This window comes from Hemiscyllium ocellatum, chromosome 44, assembly GCF_020745735.1.
Source record: "Hemiscyllium ocellatum isolate sHemOce1 chromosome 44, sHemOce1.pat.X.cur, whole genome shotgun sequence".
NCBI lineage: Eukaryota > Metazoa > Chordata > Chondrichthyes > Orectolobiformes > Hemiscylliidae > Hemiscyllium > Hemiscyllium ocellatum.
The window spans coordinates 7,915,958-7,935,141 of record NC_083444.1 but is presented as its reverse complement, the minus strand read 5'-3'; the positions used below and the strand labels follow the sequence as shown (position 1 = coordinate 7,935,141).

At 49.3% G+C, this 19,184-nt stretch overlaps 1 protein-coding gene and 3 non-coding genes across 4 annotated transcripts in view; 1 reads left to right on the top strand and 3 right to left on the bottom strand.

Annotated features, from left to right (window-relative positions):
- The window catches only part of LOC132835355 (myelin-oligodendrocyte glycoprotein-like), a 315,935-nt gene that overhangs the window by 120,151 nt on the left and 176,600 nt on the right, over positions 1 to 19,184 (bottom strand). The window lies entirely within an intron of this gene.
- trnav-uac (transfer RNA valine (anticodon UAC)) lies at positions 3,409 to 3,481 on the bottom strand. Its single transcript has one exon. It is a non-coding gene; the product is annotated as a tRNA-Val (tRNA).
- On the top strand, positions 10,876 to 10,948 carry trnav-uac (transfer RNA valine (anticodon UAC)). The gene has a single exon. It is a non-coding gene; the product is annotated as a tRNA-Val (tRNA).
- On the bottom strand, positions 17,185 to 17,257 carry trnak-cuu (transfer RNA lysine (anticodon CUU)). Its single transcript has one exon. It is a non-coding gene; the product is annotated as a tRNA-Lys (tRNA).

Below are 19,184 nucleotides of genomic sequence, written 5' to 3'. Positions count from 1 at the left end.
GCCAAAGCAGCCAGAAGCGGTCAACTTTGGAAACCGAATGTTCTCGATCTGAGAATGAATGAGGAGCTCAGCGACCTGGGCTGGGGGGATTTCTTCCTGACCCTGGATGACGTGAGCGAGCTGAGGGATCTGAATATTTCCCGTCTGTAGGGGAACCAACTGAAGTCCCAGGCAGACACGTTCAAGGCCTTTGTGCATGTGTCTCTCAGCTCCTAGCCCTGGTGACCATCCGCATGCTGAGCTGGTTGTTGGATGACATGGACTTCAACTTGTTCAACTCCGTGAAGGAGACCCACCCCAGTATCGCCGCCTGTTCTTGTGGTGGGTGCTCCCATTCACGCCTATCATCCAGGGCAATGAGTAGAAATGGTTTGGGGTGTTGTCATATGGACGATGCACCATTTCAAGAGGCTGCTTCCCCTCCGTCCCCTCACCAACATTCCCCCAACCCTAACCACGGCTAAAGAAACTTGAAGCAGAGATTTTGCCCTGGGATGGGGATAAAGGTGAGTTTGAGAAGATTTGTAGCTCAGGTTGTAGTTCTGTTTGTTCTCTGAGCTGGAAGGTTCGTTTTCAGATGTTTCATCACCACACTAGGTAACATCTAGTTCCCTACTCAAACCCCTTGGCATCATGGAAGCCCACAAACCCACCAACACACTGAAACAGCAGCTCATGAACTTGAAACACATGATGCAGACAACAAACAAAAATAATGTCATTTACAAAATACCTTGCAAGAACTGTAGCAAACACTACATTGGACAAACAGGCAGACAACTCGCTACCAGGATACATGAACTAGCCACAAAAAGACGTGACCCACTCTCACTAGTATCCTTATATACAGATGAGGAATGATGCCTCTTCGACTGGGACAACACATCCGTCCTAGGACAAGTCAAACAAGACATGAATGAGACTTCCTTCCAACCAAAACTCTATCAACAAACACAAAATCGACTTAGATCCCATTTACCACCCTCGAGAAAAAGAACAGGAAATGTCATCACCATAGGAAATGACATCACCTACCCACGGAAATCCAAACATATAAGTAGAAAGTGGGCTACACCACAGTGCTTCATCTGGAGGCTCACTGAAGATATTATCGAGTATGATGATGAAACGTCTGAAAACGAACCTTCCAGCTCAGCGAGCAAACCTACACCCCTGAGGAGAAAGGGTATAGGCAACTACTGGTTGGATGAAAGATTAGCTGTGATTTTACACGAATGGAGGGGCCGCCTCAAAAATGGACTCCCACTGTTCTTATATTTATAATGGCTTTAAAATGATATCACAGGGTGGGATCTACTTTTCAATTGATACTGTAATGGAAGATGTGTGATCTCCATCACAATATCATTTGTTTTAAACTTTGGAGTTTAAAGTAATTGCATTTGGGTCTTTGCCTATTCTTGTGAAAGCTTAGATAATTAATTAAGTCATGACTTTAAACCTGTACGTGCCTCATGTAGTGTCCATGGAAGTTTGTTTATATTTATTTGGGGTGAAACAATAGGAAAAAGAAAACATTGAAAGGCATTACCTTGCTTCTGTGTTTAGAATAACCATGGATTGATTTCAACATAGAAAAGCCAAGAGCTTGGGAAGCTTTTGGGCACTTTAACGGGAATCTGACTGAAGTCAGATGGAAGTGTGGCCTCTCCTGGACAAAGGGGATTATTCAGAACAGTTGAGGACATATCCATTATTCAAAGCTGAGAAAGTCTAAGCTCTCAGTCATGTAAGTGGGAGATGTAAAAGAACTCGCAGCTCGACAGACCTGAACTGAGAGAAAATAATTAAGTTGAACCTACTAATTTGATGGGGAAGGGAATTTTATCGGATTTTTGTAATGTTTGGGATGTGATTTTGTTTAGTCATTTGTGTTGTCTTAGTTTTTTTTTCTTTTGTCCTGGTTTATTTTGTTAATAAACCTTTACCATAAAACGCAAATCTACAGCTTATTGAGACATACGTTTCAATGAAAGACTGCCACGTTAAATTAAAAAAGAAACAAGATATGACCTATCAAGCATTTTAATACAACAAGCAAGGAGAAAGTGAGAACTGCAGATGCTAGAAATCAGAGGTGATGAAGGGCTTATGCCCGAAAGGTCAATTGACCTCCTCCCTGGATGCTACCTGGTGTGCTGTGCTTATCCAGCACCACTCTCAACTACAACAAAGAAGGGTAGGGTTTATCCAATTAAAAGTACGACCTTGAGTAGTGTTGAAGAATGGAGCGACCTAGGGGTTCAGGCACATAATCCTTCCAAGTTTTTGTCACATATAAACAGAATGGTTAACAATATGTTTTGCACCTATTGCTCAGTCCTTCATTGCTTTCATTGTATGAGTTGGAATTTGATACTGAGGTTGCATAGGATATGGGTGAGTGCTCTTCTGGAGTACTGTCTCCAGTTCTGGTCGCATTATTATCGGAAGGATACGAATTAAGCTGGGGAGGGTTCAGAAGAGATATACCAGGATGTTGCCGGGAATGAATAGTTTCATTTGTAAGGAAAGGCTGGGACTTATTTCCCTGCTCCCCAGGGAACTGGCCCAAACTCTCACACCTCACTCTGTTTCTTACTTACTATCCTGCCATCCAGCCATTCAATGCCAGCCCTGCTGCAGCTATTGATCAACGGCACGGGGGGGGGAGTTAAAAATTACACAATGCCAACAGGTTGATTTGGAAGCACTAGCTGTCGGAGCACTGCTCCTTCAGTGAAGCGACCTGTGAAGGAACGGTGCTCCAGAGAAAGCTGTTGGACTATAACTTGGTGTTGTGTGATTTTTAACTTTGTCCACCCCAAACCCACACAGACACGGGGAGAATGTGCAAACTCCACACAGTCAGTCGCCTGAGTCGGGAAGTGAATTTGGGTCTCCTGGCACGGTAAGACAGCAGTGCTAATCACTGTGCCACCGTGCTGCCCACTACTGCTTTTGCCATGGACACTGGGGGAAGGTGTGTGCAGCACACATTCACACTCACTCACACACAAAGAATTGGATAGAGCTCTCAAGGATAGTGGAATCAAGGGTTATCGAAATAAGGCAGGAACAGGATACTGATGTAAGATGATCACCCATGATCATATTGAATGGTGATGCAGGCTCGAAGGGGAGAGTGGCCTGCTCCTGTACCTATTGTCTATGTCTATACTCTTGACTCCGTTATCTCCCTCTCTTTCTGTTTATGTGTACCTGTCTCTCTTCCCCTGTGTGTGTGAGAGAGAGAGACAGAGAAAGAAGATTCCCTGGGCTGAGGAAGTGGGCTGAAAGTGCGAAGAGAACAGAGTGGAGTGGAGAGGGAGCTCTGGGCTATCTTATCCCACACCACTCCTTGTATTCGACCACCCAATCCGATCCTGACAGGAAATGGAGGCATAATGTTCCCACACAGAATCGAACTGGGGACCTTCCGCGTGTAAGGCGAACGTGATAACCACTACACTATGGAAACAACCCTGGGCGGCAGGGGATGTCCATTCCCCTGGGCCCCTTGGGCCCGTTTTACGATTCACTGTGAATAAAGACAGCTTCAGTTCCAAGACAGAAGCTGTGTGCAAACTCATCCACCCGAAGTCTCTCTATGTCTCTGTATTTCTCCCTGTTTCTGTAGCTTCCTGTCTGTATGTCTGTCCCCCTGTGTTTCCCTCTCTGTCTCGATTTCAGCCTCCATATCTCTCTTTCTTTCTCCGTCTGTGTGTGTATGTGTGTCTCTGTATGTGTGTTTCACTGTTGGGACGGTGCCGAGAGATCTGTGTGGATGCTGCAGGTTGTGAGTGTTTGCGGTGATTGTGTGAGAGGGAGGTGGGGGCAGGTTGCCCGACAGCAGCAGCAGCAGGAGGAGGAACCTTGGATGAGTTTGGTCCAATCCAAGCAATGGGTTGTAGATATTGTTGGTTTCAATTTCCGATTCATCTCTCCCTCTCCCTCTCTGTATCTCTGGGTCTCCCTCAGGATGAGGAGGGGCCTGAATGAGTTGTGTCCAATCCAAGCTGTGGATTGTAAGTTCTGTTGTTTTTAATTTCTGATTTCCAGCAGCAGTAGGCACTTTTACATTGGAAACAGAAAACGTCGTAGATATAATCTCAGTTCCGGGAGATTGGCTGTGTGCAAACTCATACACTGAGACTCTCTGGCTCTGTATCTCCATCTCACTCTCTCTGACTCCCTGCGTCTCCCTCTCCATCTCGATTTCTGCCTGTCTTCGTATGTACCCCACCTCTCTCACTCTTCACAACATGCACTTCCACTCTGCCTGTGTCACTGATCCGAGTGAACATCCAGGCTCCTTTCTCTCTGCAGTCTGACGGAATACAGTGAGGCACAAACTCTCTCTGCTGGTTTTGCTGAGAGCTCCATGACCGAGTGCTGCTGCCGCTGCTGCCGCCTTTCCCGCCGACAGTGGGGGAAGGTTTGGGCCGTGCTCAGGGAGGCTGCACGTTGTCACACTCACTCACAGACACAAGCAAGAAAGTGTGTTTTTTTTTTGTAAATCGTCCCTGGTCGGAAGAGGGATCGTGTCGATTTTCCGACACAATCGCACACCCGTCATTAATGATGTTTCAAGCAAAAACGAGGATGTCAGGAGTGGGATCCGAAACCATGCGTCTAGAGGAGACTGCGACCTGAACGCAGCGCCTTAGACCGCGCGGCCATCCTGAAGATTACACAGTTACCTGTGGCCGCCCTGCTCCCAGGAAGTCCCAGTCCGTGCAGGATCAGTTCAGGAGGATAGGAAAGAGTAGTTATTCAGGGTGAGGACCAGTTCAGTCTGGAACTCCAAACTCCCACTTCCTCCAAACTAAAGGAGTTGCCATGGGTACCCGCATGGGCCCCAGCTATGCCGGTCTCTTTGTAGGATATGTGGAAAAGTCCATCTTCCGCAACTACACTGGCACCACACCCCACCTTTTCCTCCGCTACATCGATGACTGTATCGGCGCTGCCTCGTGCTCCCACGAGGAGGTTGAACAGTTCATCCACTTTACCAACACCTTCCATCCCGACCTCAAATTCACCTGGACTGTCTCAGACTCCTCCCTCCGCTTCCTAGAACTTTCCATTTCTATCTCGGGCTACCGACTCAACACAGACATCTACTATAAACTGACTGACTCCCACAGCTACCTGGACTACACCTCCTCCCACCCTGCCCCATGTAAAAACGCCATCCCATACTCCTAATTCCTTCGTCTCTGCCGCATCTACACCCAGGAGGACCAGTTCCAATACCGTACAGCCCAGATGGCCTCCTTCTTCAAGGACCACAGATTCCCCCCAGACATGATCGACGATGTCCTCTACCACATGTCCTCCACTTCCCGCTCCTCCGCTCTTGAGCCCCGTCCCACCAACCGCCACCAAGACAGAACCCCACTGGTTCTCACCTACCACCCCACCAACCTCCGTATACAGCATATCATCCGCCGTCATTTCCGCCACCTCCAAACGGACCCCACCTCCAGGGATATATTTCCCTCCCCTCCCCTAGCAGCGTTCTGCAAAGACCACTCCCTGCGTGACTCCCTCGTCGGGTCCACACCCCCCACCAACCCCGGCACCTTCCCCTGCAACCGCAGGAAATGCAAAACTTGCACCCACACCTCCTCCCTTACTTCTCTCCAAGGCCCCAAGGGATCCTTTCATATCCGTCACAAATTCACCTGTAGCTCCACACACGTCATCTATTGCATCCGCTGCACCCGATGTGGCCTCCTCTATATTGGAGAGACAGGCCGCCTACTTGCGGAACGCTTCAGGGAACACCTCTGGGACGCCCGGACCAACCAACCCAACCACCCCGTGGCTCAACACTTTAACTCTCCCTCCCACTCCACCGAGGACATGCAGGTCCTTGGACTCCTCCATCGCCAGAACATAACAACACGACGGTTGGAGGAAGAGTGCCTCATCTTCCGCCTAGGAACCCTCCAACCACAAGGGATGAACTCAGATTTCTCCAGTTTCCTCATTTCCCCTCCCCCCACCTTGTCTCAGTCGATTCCCTTGAACTCAGCACCACATTCCTAACCTGCAATCCTCTTCCTGACCTCTCCGCCCCCACCCCACTCCGGCCTATCACCCTCACCTTGACCTCCTTCCACCTATCACATCTCCATCGCCCCTCCCCCAAGTCCCTCCTCCCTACCTTTTATCTTAGCCTGCTGGACACACTTTCCTCATTCCTGATGAAGGGCTTGTGCCCGAAATGTCGAATCTCCTGTTCCTTGGATGCTGCCTGACCTGCTGTGCTTTAACCAGCAACATATTTTCAGCTCTGATCTCCAGCATCTGCAGACCTCACTTTTTACACAAGGTCACACCCCAGTCTTCCATGAATTCAAAACACAACCCTCACTGTTAGGACTGGGAGTTTAAACCACGCCTCCAGGGGAAACTGCGACCTGAATGCAGCGCCTTAGACCGCTCGGTCATTCAGACCAATACTAGCCACTGGCTCCACAATGCTCACTGGAAGTCTCAGTCAAGGCACTATCAGCCCACACATATCTAGCAAACGTTCTCACGCGCACATACATTTTAAAATCTGTTGCTTTGTCAGGCAAGGGAGAGGGGGCACAAATATTATCAAATAATTAATTCCATCTCCGCCCAACTGTGGTCCTTCACAATCCGGTCTGGTCCATCAAATGCGGTTGAATAATTTTGCACGAGTTTTGTAGGTTATATCCCCTTCAGCATGGAGGTGGGGGTGGGGGTTTGTCGGCGAGGAGGTGAAGCATTGCGGCAGATGGATGGAGAGCAGTGTTGGGGTGATGACACAGCTCTGCTTCACACTGGGCTGAACAGGGAATGGGTCGGTGCTGGAGCTTTCTCACTCACTCAGCGCTGCCTTGACACACCTCCCACTGGCTTATTTGGCAGTACAGAACAGACCTATAAAGGTATCACCCTTAGAGGTATTCATGCTTTTAAAATGAGAGAGCGCCACACCCTCCTTCCGACAGACAGACAGACACACACACACAGACACCAAGAGAGTTTCTCACTCACTCAGCGCTGCCTTTTGACACCACCCACTGGCTCACGTTGCTGCACACTCCCATTTATCCAACCCTTCAGCGAGAATCCCTCCCCACCGCAAGCACAGACTAAATGGGCGGAATGATCTCTTCAATGAATATAAGGAGCTCCCCTCCCAATGGGGAGTGCAAAGACCTCATTTGGAGGAGGGTCGGGATCAATGAGTTGAATCTGCCAGCAGCACTCCCTGCTTGAAATGGAGATTTCCGACATCAGCCAGATTTCTTTTTAATCCCGAAGTGATCGCTGGGGAAATCACTGGGAACGACTTCACGACAGCAACTGATGAGGTAACACCCAGCATCATCTCTGGCTGGCTCAGTTGGTGACAATGTGAGAGCCTGGATCTCAGGGATGTGGCTCCAAGGCCCATGATGGGTGGCTGATGCCTTTGGAAACACGCTCCTTCTTTCTCACAGCTCTCTGACCCACTCTGCAATCTCCCCTGACCTCTCACTGACCCTGCCACACATTTTCGGCTGGAAGGAAGCAGCTCTCAGCTTCTGATGGGTGACGTATGAGTTTCCCAAGGGAGGCAAAAGATACAAATTGAGGTATAATGCTCCCACCCAGAGTAAAACCGAGGACCTTTCACGTGTGAGGTGAAACTGATAACCACTACGCCAAGGGAGCAGCAATGAAGTCGAGACTTTGTACATGACACAAGGGGCAGCTCTGCAATTTACAGTGAATAGATAGAACCTCAGCTCTGGGACATTGTCTGTGTGCAGACTCATATACTGAGAGTCTCTCTGTGTCTTTCTATCTCTCTCCCCATCTCTCTGTATCTCCCTCTCTCTATCTGTTTCTATCATTGTGTGTCCCTCTCTGTCTAGATTCCTGTCTCCGTTATCTCCCTTTTTCTCTTTGTTTGTCCCTCTGTGTGTGAATGTGTCTGTGTGCCTGTCTCTCTCCATCAATCTGTCTGTGTGTCTCTGTGTGTGAACTTGACCGGTGTCACAGTGTAAATGCAGCAGGTTGTGAGTGTTTGCAGTGTGTGTGTGTGTGGGAGGGTGGTGATTGCAGGTTCCCCCGACAGCAGCAGCAGCAGGAGGAGAAGCCTGGATGCGTTTTGTCAAATCCATCTGTGGGTTGTAAATAATGTTATTTTAAATTTCCGATTCCCAGCAGCAGTAGCACTTTTACATACGAAACAGAAAACATCATAGATAGTGAATTGATATAATCTCAGCTCCAGGATATTGGCAGTGTGCAGACTCATACACTGTCAGTCTCTGTATCTGTATCACTCTCTCTGTATCTCTGTCTCCATGTGTCTCCCTCTACATCTCGATTTCTGTATCTGTATCTCATCTCTCTCAATCTCTCTCCGTGTGTGTTTGTGTGTGTGTGTGTGTGCGCGCGCGAGAGAGAGACCTTGGCCGATGTGATGGTGGGAATTCTGCAGGTTGTGAGTGTTTGCAGTGAGTGTGTGAGAGGGCGGTGCAGATTCGCCGGACAGCAGAATCAGGAGGAGGAGGAGCCTGCATGAGTTTTGCCCAATCCAAGCTGTGATCAGTTCATTCAGATCATAATTGCGTGGAAGCTCGTGTCCATGGAGAGATCGGGAGACCATAGAGGCTCGCTTCTCCCTGCAGCCTGATGCACTGTCGTGATGCACAGAGTCTCTCTGCAGCCCCTCGTTTTACTGACATCTCCGTCAGTGAGTGCTGCTGCCTTTATTATTGACACTGAGGGAGTGTGTGGGACCTACACAGAGAGGCTGCACACAGTCATACTCACTCACAGACAGACACAAACGTTAAAGTGTGATTTTGTAAACTATGATCAAGTTTGAGAACACCAAAGCTAAAACAAAAGCAACACGTTAACTGACTTATCTTAGTGATTGGGACTCTTGCAAGTCAATTGTTAAAGATCCTCTATTCAAAAGACTCACTATGTATTTAAGTGTGTTCCATCCTTTAACAGGCTGAGACCGGAAATCAAACGGGTGTCTGACGACCTCTGAACTGTCAAAATCGTCTGGAGCCAAACGTGCGCATATTGTTCCTAGTCCCGGGCAAATGTGTTTGATTCCCTGAATAGGACTGGCAGCCCTGATTATAAATCTCATTAACTGCCTCCTGTTCCTATTAACGCACTTTCTTGCATATTAACAAGGGTGTATGAAGATCAACAATGAGACATTGCAAAATCCTATTGTCTACCTCCTTTCCTATTAACATAAGATTCTGAATAGTACAGTAACAGGCTCCTGTAAAAAATATATCTCGATATCTGTCACAGGAAAGTGGACTCAGTAGTTATTGTTAGATTGAGAAATACCTGTATCACCAAGATAATAGCAATCAGCAATACGATGTAAGCCAGATCCGAATAATATATAAAGATACTGCCTGTATACAATGTTCAGAGATTCATCACGGGGTGCCTAAACAAGATGGCTGCGGGACTCCTGATGGTGTCACTCCTAAGCTGTCACCGGCTGTTCAGTAATAAAGCGCTGACCTTTGAACTGAAACTTGTGCCACCTCGAGTTAAGAGCCAATATTTCGTAATGATTTTCGAAAATTAAGTGCAGCGTTACACAAACAATTAGGGCCCCTGTGCGGGACCTGGGATCTGGACTCCTGTGAGCAGCTCCTCTGTTTCATCGGCAGGTCAGCAATGTTCCAGACACCCATCATCCCCATTCTTGACAACAATCACTCCCACTCTGCCTCTGTCACTGATCTGAGTCAAGGAGAGGCTCGCTTCTCCCTGCAGTCTGATGGAGTGCAGCGACACACACAATCTCTCTCTGCAATTGCTCGTTTTAGTGAGAGCTCCATTAGCGAGTGCTGCTGACCTTACCATCGACACTGGGGGAGGGTGTGGACCGGACACACCGAGGCTGCACACATTCACACTCACTCACAGACACAAACGTTAAAGGGTGGTTTTGCAAATTGTCCCTGGAGCAGCGGGAGAACAAATTCCTGCGGGGGAAGGAGAGTGTCACTTTTATCACAAGATCGCACGCTAGTCACTGATAACTTTTAAAACAAAACCCTTCCAGTCAAGAATGACAATTCCAGCACATGCAGCCAGGGGAGACTGCGAACTGAGACCATCCTGACCCAAGTTATCCAGGTACCAGCTCCACTATGTTCCCAGGAAGTCTCAGTCCAGGCGCATCAGTCCACACAAATGTCTGTCAAACTCACTCTCTCCCACACTCACACACACTCTCATTTTACAACCTGTTGCTTTGTTAGGGCAAGGTGTGCAAAAATATTCTCAAAAAAATTAATTCGCACCCCCACCACCCTCCGGCCATTGTCTTTAACAATCCCGTCTGGACGATCAAACGAGGTTGAATAATTTCACACTAGTTTTGTAGGGTAGCTCCCCTCTCTCCAGCGGGGGGTTTGTAGGCGATGAGGTGAAGCACTGCGGGGGATAAATGGAGAACAGTGTTGGTGTGATGACACAGCTCTGCTTCACACTGGCCTGAACAGGGAGTGGGTCGGTGCTGGAGCTTTCTCACTCACTCAGCGCTACCTTGACACACCTCCCACTGGCACATCTTGCTGTCCATTCCCATTCCATCCAACTACCGCTGTGAGAACCCCTCATCACCAACCCCCACGCCTGTACGGACAATATGGGCCGAAGGATCAGACATACAGGCACGAAGCTACAGAAAGAGAGGGAGAGATGCGGAGACATAGACAGACTTCGGGAGGATGAGTTTGCACACAGCTTCTGTCTTGGAACTGACGATGTGTTTGTTCACAGTGAATCGCTAAACGCGCCCAAGGTGGACAGGGGCGTGGACAACGGCTCCGGCGCAGGGTTGTTTCCATAGTGTAGTGGTTATCACGTTCGCCTTACACGCGAAAGGTCCCCAGTTCGATCCTGGGTGGGAGCATTTTGCCTCCCTTCCCTGTGAGGATCAGTTTGAGTGGTCAATGACAAAGAGTGGTGTGGAATAAGATAGCCCAGGGCTCCCTCTCCACTCCACGCGGTTCTCTTCACACTTTCAGCCCACTTCAAGAGCCTAGGGAAACTTCTTTCACAGTCTCTCTCTCTTCCACACACAGAGGAAGGGAGACAGACACACATACACAGAGTCAAACAGAGAGGGAGATAACGGAGACAAGAATCTCGACAGAGACAATAGGTGCAGGAGTGGGCCATTCTGCCCTTCGAGCTTGCACCACCATTCAATATGATCATGGCTGATCATCCTTAATCAGCGTCCTGTTCCTGCCTGATCTCCATAACCCTTGATTTCACTATCCTTGAGAGCTCTATCCAATTCTTTCTTAAATGAATCGAGAGACTGGGCCTCCACTGCCCTCTGGGGCAGAGCATTCCACACAGCCACCACTCTCTGGGTGATGACGTTTCTCCTCATCTCTGTCCTAAATGGTCTACTCCGTATTTTTAAGCTGTGTCCTCTGGTTCGGCACTCACCCATCAGCAGAATCATGTTTCCTGCCTCCAGTGTCCAATCCTTTAATAATCTTATATGTCTCATTCAGATTCCCTCTCAGTCTTCTAAACTCAAGGGTATACAAGCCCAGTTGCTCCAGTCTTTCTGCGTAAGGTAGTCCCGCCATTCCAGGAATTGACCTCATGAACCTACGCTGCACTCCCTCAATAGCCAGAATGTCTTTCCTCAAATTTGGAGACCAGAACTGCACACAATACTCCAGGTGTGGTCTCACCAGGGCCCTGGACAGAGAGGGAAAAAAAGGAATATAAAAATACAGAGAGAGATGGAGATACAGAGAGCGGGGGAAGCTACAGAGAGAAAGGGAGGGAGAAAGAGATATAGACACAGAGAGACTCTCGATGTGTCAGTCTGCACGCAGCCAATGTCCCGGGGCTGAAATGATATCTGTGCACTGTGAAGTGCAGGGCTCCCGCTCAGGGCTGTTTCCATAGTGTAGTGGTTATCACGTTCGCCGCATGCGCGTGAGGTCCCCAGTTTGATCCTGGGCGGGAACACGATGCTTGGTTTTTCCCTTGGCTCAGGAAACTGGTCAAAACTTTCATAACCCGCAATCAGAAGCGGACAGCTGATTCCTGAGAGCAGGATATGTGAGGCAGGGTCAGTGAGAGGTCAGGGGAGATCGCAGAGTGGGTTCGAGAGCTGATGGAAATAAGGTGCATGTTTCAAAAGGAATCAGCCACTCATTATGGGGATTTGGAGCCACATCCCTGAGATCCAGGCTCTCCCACATTGTCACCAACTGAGCCAGCCAGAGATGATGCTGCGTGCTTGCTCATGAGTTGTTGTTGTGAGGTAGGTCCATGTGATTGCCCCAGCGATCATTCCAGTTTTTTGTTTTAAATCGCACTAATGTTGGAAATCTCCAGTTCAATCCGAGAGTGTTGGAAATGCTGTAATAGAATCAACTCATTGAATCCGATCCTCCTGCAGTTGAGGTGTTTGCACTCGTCAATGGGAGGGGAGCTCCTTCTGGTATTCATAGAGGGGACAATTCTGCCCATTTAGTCCGGGCTGGTGTAGATTGGGGGTGTGAAAGAGTTCTCGCTGAGGGGATTGGATGGATTGGGAATAGACAGCAATATGAGCCAGTGGGAGGTGGTGTCAAGGAATCGCTGAGTGAGTGAGAAAACTCCAGCAACGACCTAATCCCTGTGCAGGCCAGTGTGAAGCAGAGCTGTGTCATCACCCCAACACTGTTCTCCATCCATGTCCCGCAGTGCTTCACCTCATCGCCCACAAACCCCCCGCTGGAGGGGAGTTAACCTACTAAACTCGTGTGAAATTGTTCCACCTCATTTGATGGATCAGACGGGATTGTTAAGGACCATGGAGCGGGAGGGGTGGAATTATTTTTTTGAGAATGTGTTTGCACCCCTTGTCCTGGCAAAGCAACAGAATGTAAAATGTATGTGTGTGTGTGTGTGTGAGGGTGAGTAAGTTTGATAGACATGTGTGTGGACTGATGAGCCTGGACTGAGACTTCCTGGGAGCATTGTGTAACCAGTACCAGGATAGCATGGGTCGGGATGGCCGAACGGTCTCAGGTCGCAGTCTCCCCTGGCGGTGAGTGCTCGAATTGCCACTCCTGACTGGGAGGCTTTTGTTTTAAAAGTCTTGTCTGACAACACAACAGGTTGAAAATGTTTGTGTGTGAGCGAGTTTGACAGGTGTGCAGTTGAGCTGATCCTGCCCGGACTGGAACTCCCTGCGTGCATGGCGGCAGCGCTGGGCGATGTAACCGTCAGGCTGGCCGCGCGGTCTAAGACACTGCGGTCAGGTCGCAGTCTCTACTGGAGGTGTGGGTTCGAATCCCACTCCTGACATTCTCGATTTTGCTTGAAACATCATCAATGCCGGGTGTGCGATTGTGTCGGAAAATCGACACGATCCCTCTTCCAACCAGGGACCATTTACAAAAAAAAACACACTTTCTCGCTTGTGTCTGTGAGTGAGTGTGACAACGTGCAGCCTCCCTGAGCACGGCCCAAACCTTCCCCCACTGTCGGCGGGAAAGGCGGCAGCAGCAGCGCTCGGTCATGGAGCTCTCAGTAAAACCAGCGGCTGCAGAGAGAGTTTGTGCCTCACTGTATTCCGTCAGACTGCAGAGAGAAAGGAGCCTGGATGTTCACTCGGATCAGTGACACAGGCAGAGTGGAAGTGCATGTTGTGAAGAGTGAGAGAGGTGGGGGACATACGAAGACAGACAGATATCGGGATGGAGAGGGAGACGCAGGGAGTCAGAGAGAGTGAGATGGAGATACAGAGCCAGCGATTCTCGGTGTATGAGTTTGCACACAGCCAATCTTCCGGAACTGAGATTATATCTACGTTTTCTGTTTCCAATGTAAAAGTGCCTACTGCTGCTGGAAATCAGAAATTAAAAACAACAGAACTTACAATCCACAGCTTGGATTGGAGATAACTCATCCAGGCCCCTCCTCATCTTGAGGGAGACCCAGAGATACAGAGAGGGAGAGGGAGAGATGAATCGGAAATTGAAACCAACAATATTTGCAACCCATTGCTTGGATTGGACTAAACTCATCCAAGGTTCCTCCTCCTGCTGCTGCTGCTGCTGTCGGGCAACCTGCCCCCACCTCCCTCTCACACAATCACCGCAAACACTCACAACCTGCAGTATCCACACAGATCTCTCGGCACAGTCCCAACAGTGAAACACACACAGAGAGACACACATACATACACACACGCACACACACAGGCAGAGAAAGAGAGATATGGAGGCTGAAATCGAGACAGAGAGGGAAACACAGGGGGACAGACAAACAAACAGGGAGCTGCACAAAGAGAGGGAGATATACAGAGACATAGACAGACTTCGGGTGGATGAGTTTGCACACAGCTTCTGTCTTGGAACTGAAGCTGTCTTTGTTCACAGTGAATCGTAAAACGTGCCCAAGGTGGACAGGGGATTGGACAAAAGCGGCCATGCAGGATTGTTTCCATAGTGTAGTGGTTATCACGTTCGCCTTACCTGCGAAAGGTCCCCAGTTCGACCATCGTTGGGATCATTATGTCGCCCTTGCCTGTGAGGTTCAGATTGTGTGGTCGAATACAGGGCGTGGTGTGGGATAAGATAGCCCAGGGCTCCCTCTCCACTCCACTCTGTTCTCTTCACACTTTCAGCCCAGGGAATCTTCTTTCTCTGTGTCTCTCTCTCTCTAACACACTCGCACAGAGTCAAACAGAGAGAGAGGCAGGTAACGGAGACAAGAATCCAGACAGAGACAATAGGTGCAGGAGTGGGCCATTCTGCCCTTCCAGCCTGCACCACCATTCAATATGACCATGGGTGATCATCCTTAATCAGTATCCTATTCCTGCCTTATCTCCAAAACCCTTGATTCCACTATCCTTGAGAGCTCTATCCAACTCTTTCTTAAACGAATCGAGAGACTGGGCCTCCACTGCCCTCTGGGGCAGAGCATTCCACACAGCCACCACTCTCTGGGTGAAGAGGTTTCTCCTCATCTCTGTTCTAAATGGTCTACCTCGTATTTTTAAGCTATGTCCTCTGGTTAGGCACTCAGCCATCACCAGAAACATGTTTCCTGCTGCCAGAGTGTCCAATCCTTTCATAATCTTATACGTCTCAATCAGATCCCCTCTCAGTCTTCTGAACTCAAGGGTATACAAGCCCAGTTGCTCCAGTCTTTCAGCGTAAGGTAGCCCCGCCATTCCAGGAACTGACCTCATGAACCTACGCTGCACTACCTCAATAGCCAGAATGTCTTTCCTCAAATTTGGAGACCACAACTGCACACAATACTCCAGGTGTGGTCTCACCGGGGCCCTGGACAGAGAGGGAAAAAGAGGAATATAAAGATACAGAGAGAGATGGAGATACAGAGAGCGGGGGAAGCTGCAGAGAGATAGGGAGGGAGAAAGAGATATAAGCACTGAGAGACTCTCGGTGTATCAGTCTGCACGCAGCCAATGTCCCGGGGCTGATGATATCTGTTCACTGTGAAGTGCAGAGCTGCCCCCCCAGGCCGGAAGTGACATGAACAAAGCCTTAAAACGTAACGTAGTTCCCGTAATATAGAGGTTATCATATTCGCCTCACGCGCGTAAGGTCCCCAGTTTGATCCTGGGCGGGAACACGATGCTCAGGAAACTGGTCAAAACTTTCATAACCCGCCATCAGAAGCGGACTGCTGATTCCTGAGAGCAGGATATGTGAGGCAGGGTCAGTGAGAGGTCAGGGGAGATCGTAGAGTGGGTTCGAGAGCTGATGGAAATAAGGTGCGTGTTTCAAAAGTCTTCAGCCACCCATCATGGGCCTTGGAGCCACATCCCTGAGATCCAGGCTCTCCCACATTATCACCAACTGAGCCAGCCAGAGATGATGCTGGGTGCTTGCTCATGAGTTGCTGTAGTGAGGTAGGTCCATGTGATTGCCCCAGCGATCATTCCAGATTTTTGTTTTAAATCGCGCTAATGTTGGAAATCTCCAGTTCAATCCGAGAGTGTTGGAAATGCTGAAATTGAATCAACTCATTGAATCCGATCCTCCTGCAGTTGAGGTGATTGCACTCGCCAAATGGAGGGGAGCTCGTTCTAGTATTCATAGAGGTGATCGTTCTGCCCATTTACTCCGGGCTGGCGTAGGGTGGGGGTGGGACGGAGTTCTCGCGGAGGGGATTGGATGGATTGGGAATGGACAGCAATATGAACCAGTGGGAGGTGGTGTCAAGGTATCGCGGAGTGAGTGAGAAACCTCCAGCAGCGACCTACTCCCTGTTCAGGCCAGTGTGAAGCAGAGCTGTGTCATCACCCCAACACTGTTCTCCATCCTTCTCCCGCAGTGCTTCACCTCATCACTGACAAATCCCCCGCTGGAGGGGAAGTAACTGAGAAAACAACCGCGAAAGTAATTAACCTCATTCGATGGACCAGACGGGATTGTGAAGCTGGATCATGGTGCTGGAAGAGCACAGCAGTTCAGGCAGCATCCAACGAGCAGTGAAATCGACGTTTCGGGCAAAAGCCCTTCATCAGGAATAAAGGCAGTGAGCCTGAAGCGTGGAGAGCTGCACAGTGGGGGTGGGGAGAATTAATTGGTTGAGAATATTTGTGGCTGCCACACACCCTTGTCTGATAAAGCAACAGGTTGTAAAATGTGTCTGCGTGAGAGAGTTGGAAGGATACGGACGTGGACTGACAAGGCCTGGACTAAAACCTCATATGAGCATTGTGGAGAAGACCCCCCTTTTGTGTGGGTCAGCATGGGCGAGCGGTGGGGAGGGATTCTCGCTGAAGGGTCGGATAAATGGGAATGGACAGCAACGTGAACCATTGGGATCTGTCAAAAGGTGGCGCTGAATGAACGAGAAACCCCATTTGTGTCTGCGTCTGTGTCTATGACTGTGTGTCTCTGTCAGTCGGAAGTTGGGGGGCTGTCTCATTTTAAAGTCATGCATGCCTCGAAGTGTAACTCCTTCAAAAGCTCGTTCTGCACTTCCAGTGCAGAATAAGCCAGTTGGAGTTTCACCTGGTGTGGCGTGCCGTTGAAATTTGTAGGGAGAATTGAAGGCCTTGATTCGCTCAGAGAAGTTGATGATAGGCAGAGTGTCCAGGAGGATGCGAGCAACATTTCAGAAGCTAAACGTCAAGCAAAGCTCCGCCCAACGTGGGGCTCGAACCCACGACCTTGACATTAAGAGTCTCATGCTCTACCGACTGAACTAGCCGGGCTCCACTCCAACGTCCTCAATCTGTCCAATCCATTTTTGTTGTTACTTTGTTTCCTCTATTTGTACCACTAAATTTGTTTTCTGTTTTCAATGTCAAGGTGCTGCTGTTGGAATCGGAAATCAAAACAGGCCGGATTGGACACAACTCATTCAGGCTCCTCCTCCTGACGGGGGAACCTGCAGCAACCTCCCTCCCACACACTCACTGCAATAACCTTCCTGAATAAGATGATCAGCCCTGGTTATAAACCTCATTTGATGGACCGCACTTGCGGGAGTGGAGATTTCTTGTTTGAAATGTTTTGTACCCATCTTGTCTGACAACACAATAGGTTGAAAATGTTTGTGTGTGAGCGAGTTTGATAGATGTGCACGTGAACTGATCCTGCCCGGACTGAGGCTTCCTGTGGGCATGGCGGCCCCAGGGGGCGCTGTGTCCGTCCGGATGGCCGAGTGGTCTAAGGCGCTGCATTCCGGTCGCAGTTTCCCCTGGAGGCGTGGGTTAGACTCCCAGCCCTAACAGTGTGGGCTGTGTTTTGAATTCATGGAAGACTGGGGTGTGACGTGGTGATCAAGTTGACACTGATCCTCCTCCTGGCAGGAGTTGAGCGACCGCTGCTCCAGGACGATTTGCAAATCCGCACTTTGCCGTTTGTGTCTGTGTGTGAGTGAGTTATTGATAGGGAGAGTGTCCAAAACGGCGCGAGCTCTTTTTCAGAACGTGAGCGTTTTTTCCGCAACCAAGCAACTCGTTGCCTAACAGTGGGATCGAACCCACGACCTTGAGGTTAAGAACCTTATGCTCGACTGACTGAGCGAACCGGGCTTCATATGCACGCCTACAAACTGTCTAATCCATCTTCACAATCACTTTGTTTCCTCTACTTGTGCCACTAAGTTTGTTTTCAGTTTTCAATGCCAAAGTGCTGCTGTTGGGAATCGCAAACTAAAACAGGCCGGATTGGACAAAACTCATTCAGGCTCCTCCTCCTGACGGGGGAACCTGCAGCAACTCCCTCCCACACACTCACTGCAGCAGCACCTTTACATTTGAAACGAAAACAGACATTCGCGGAAATGGTGGAAGAAAATTGAACCCAGCAAGGGATAAGGCAGTAAGAGCGTCCCATGCAGGGCTCAGCCGGTAGAGGATGAGACCCTTTCTTGACAGGTCTCGATAGGTTGCCCGAGGCGTTTCTTTTTAAAAGCACTCAAGACATCCCACCTCTTTCTTCGACACGATCATTTCCACTCTGCGTCTGTCACTGATCTGAGTCATTGTCGAGGCTCGTTATTCCCTGCAGTCTGATGGAGTATAATGCCGCGCAGACTCTCTGCAACCGCTCCTTTTACTCAGAGCTCGATTTCCGAGTACCGCTGTCTTTCCCACGGACACTTGGTGAGGGTGTGGCCCGCACACACTCACAGACACTAGCATTATAGCGTGGATTTTGTAAATTATCCTGGAGCAGCGGGAACTCAAATCCGGGCAGGGAGACGGATAGTGTCAATTTGATTACAAGGTCACATTCCAGTTATTCATGAATTTTTAAACAAAACCCTCACTGTCAGGAGTGGGATTCCAGCTCACGCCTCCAGGGGATCTTGATGCATACAAACCCGCTCCTGGCCCCGCCATGCTCACAGGAAGTCTCAGTCCAGACATTATCAGTTCACAAACATATCTATCAAACATTCAACACACACAAACATTCACAACTTGTTGGGCACAAAACATCTCAAACAAGTCATCTCCCCTCCCCCAAGTGCGGACCTTAACAATCCCGTCTGCTCCATCAAATGAGGTTTATAACCAGGGCTGATAATCCTATTCAGGAAGGTTATTGCAGTGAGTGTGTGGGAGGGAGGTTACTGCAGGTTCCCCGCTCAGGGGGAGGAGCCTGAATTAGTTTTGTCCAATCCAAGCT